The 2,787-nt window shown below is 35.4% G+C and overlaps 1 long non-coding RNA gene across 1 annotated transcript; it reads left to right on the top strand.

Moving 5' to 3' along the window:
* Window positions 1-594: 594 nt before the first annotated feature.
* LOC120090243 (uncharacterized) lies at window positions 595-2,512 on the top strand. The gene is made up of 3 exons (XR_016524886.1): window positions 595-868; window positions 983-1,047; window positions 1,637-2,512. It is a non-coding gene; the product is annotated as an uncharacterized LOC120090243 (long non-coding RNA).
* The last annotated feature ends 275 nt before the right edge of the window (window positions 2,513-2,787 follow it).

Raw genomic sequence — 2,787 nt, 5'->3', positions numbered from 1 at the left:
AAGTAAGAACTCGGGGAATAATTTGAGGGTAACGAACTAGTTGAGCATGTAAAGGACATTCAAGGGTGAATTTGGCATGCTTAGGACAGGTCAAAGTCAATTGTAAAAGTCAACGATCAAATGGTCAAACTCAAAGTAAAAAAAATGGGTCAACAATTTGAAAAGTGGTGAAATTTTTATAATTTTTGAGTTTTAGAGGAAAATTTGGCTTGTTTAAGACTTATTGGGTAAAACTAGCTGAAAATTAAAGAAATTTGAATGAAAAGTCGAATTAAGACTGAATTTCGGACAGTCTGAGCAGGCTTGAGTGTCTTGAAGTTTTCAAGCAATAAAAATCGAATTTGAAGCTGAAATTTTGAGTTTAGTAAGTTAAGAGGATTATTAACATTTTTCTTAGAGGAGGTTACAGCTAATTTTGACTATAAATTGATGAATTAATAGGAAAACCGAGAGGAAGAGGAAAAAAGAGAATTTGAGATATTTTGGAAAAATTAAGGTGCTTCCTATTGAAATTTCTCATTAGATGGCTTTGAGGTTAAGGATCATTTGGGCACGTGTTAAACTAAAAATTGAAGCTGGAAAATGAAGAGAAAAAGGGAATTTCGAATTTTTTTGAGTTTAGCCGACCAGGAAAAAGTTATTTTCGAATTAGGGTTGTTCTTGCGAAGGAAAATTGGGCAAAATAAAAGAAAATTAAAGAGGAAGTAAAGAAGAAGCTCGTGGGAGGCTTGATTTGAAGAAATTTGGCCGACGAAGTAAGGAAAACGAAGAAAAACAGTCGCGCTAGAGTTATCGCGAAAACAGGGGATGCTCGGGTTTTTAGCAAATTCGTGGAGTTAGAGACTAATCTAAAGCTCCAAATTTAAAGGTAAATTACTTATAAGGTCCTTCTATAGTTATATGGTATTTTATTGGATCGTTATTGGCTAGAATTTCTGATTTTACGCTCTAAAATTTCTGCAACTTCTCGCTGGAAAAACAGGGGTACCATGGAGAGTTTTGTTGATTCCAGGAGTTCTAGGGCAATTCGGACGTCCAAACTTTGAGGTAAGTTAATTAAGAGAATGGGTAAAAGGTTTGTATATGCTGATTAAGCTTTAAATGTCCGAAAAATAATGAATTTAAGTCTGAAACGCTCACCGAAAAAACAGAGGCCAAATCTGGAAATTTCTGGGCTGGAGGTTGAAGAAAGAGTTGACTTTCCTGGTTTGACTCCTGTCTGTCATCTATTGTCCGTCATTAAAAGCTGGAAAATCAATTAAGGTGTTCTCAAGCATAATTAGGGATCCAATTGGTATTGTTATGATACCTTAAACCTGAAATTAGAAGAAATTGGGATCTTAAGTCAACTATGAAGTTGATTAAGGGGTTAATTTGAAGTAAACCCTAATTAGGATTAATGAGAAAAAATAAGGAAAATTGGAATAGAATTAGTTTTTATTGAAGATTAATTTTAAGGTCTTGAGTTAATTCTAGAGCAATTGAAGGACCAAATTACAAATCAAACTTTACCTTGAATCAAATTAAGGATTTGGAAAAAGTTTAAGTGAAATTGGTTATACTTGAAGATTAATTTTCAAATAATTGGATTATGGTCATGTGGATGATAACTAGAGGGTTATCAATATAATTCCAGGATGAACGGGAGATGGAGAAACCGAAATTATGAGGAGGAGCCGATTAACAGTGAGTGGTTTACTTTCGAATGTTTTGATATAGAAACTAATTATATATTATAGTATGTTATGATTTATGAAATGTGATGGCATGATCTATTTTACTTGATTGATATTTCAAAAATGCTTAGATCATAATTTCTAAACTCCCGATAGTATTATACGATATTGATTTATCAGAATGTAGTTTGGAACCAGAGTTTATACAATTGTGACTTGTATTGTTTTATATGAAAACCTCTTGTTGTTGAATTTAAAAATGCTGAATGTTTGTGAAAGTGGTTTCAAACTACTAATTATTGTACCCGAGAGATGGTTATTTTCCCGTGCTACTTGAATGTGTTTCAGTAGTAGCATCACTCAGGCGATCAGGGGGCTACCGGGGTCAGATGAGGCCAGAGTATACCGGGAAGTCCAGAGGAACCTACGCTTGTAGCGTCACCCAGGCTATCAGGGGGTTACCACCGGGGTCAGATGTGGTCAGAGTATACCGGGGAATCCAGAGTAACCTGAGCCTGTGGTGTGTATTTATGCTTAGCCTTGAGGCATCTCTGCGTGAACGTATGACCTTGTGATTTGGTTTACCCCGCGGGGGGCATTCTTTGTCCAGAGTAACCCGCCGTTGTAAACGAGTATTTAGGTACAGAGTTGGTGCGGTTTTCTGATAACGACTGAATGCTTTATAATGTGCTTATGAGAGTTGATCATGCCACCTTTTTTTACCAGCACGTGTTTGAGATGCTATTGAATCTTTTATACTTTGTTCAATGGTTTACTGAATGATTTGATAAACTTTATTGATGATTTAGAAAGTGATAGCTTATGTTTATATTAAACTACCACTCACTAGGCTTTAGCTCGTGCTTTCCATGTTTTATGTTTTTCCCCACCCCCAGGTAGCGACAAGTTCCTGGTGCTTGCTGAGTTGTCAAACGCTACTAGTGTTGTTAAACATCTGTTGTATTGTTTGTGCATGTATTTGAGAGTATTCCAGAATGGCTAGAACTTGTGAGTTACATGTCATGGGAGGTTTTGTTCAAAATAATCCTTACTGTTGGTCTATAAATCTATTTAAACAGTATTTTGATTTAAACTGAATCAAATTCCTAAA

Source organism: Benincasa hispida, chromosome 11 (assembly GCF_027475165.1).
Source record: "Benincasa hispida cultivar pf3 chromosome 11, pf3_genome.v1.1, whole genome shotgun sequence".
Taxonomy (NCBI): domain Eukaryota; kingdom Viridiplantae; phylum Streptophyta; class Magnoliopsida; order Cucurbitales; family Cucurbitaceae; genus Benincasa; species Benincasa hispida.
Note: the sequence above shows the minus strand (reverse complement) of the source record. Positions and strands in the feature narration are given on the sequence as shown.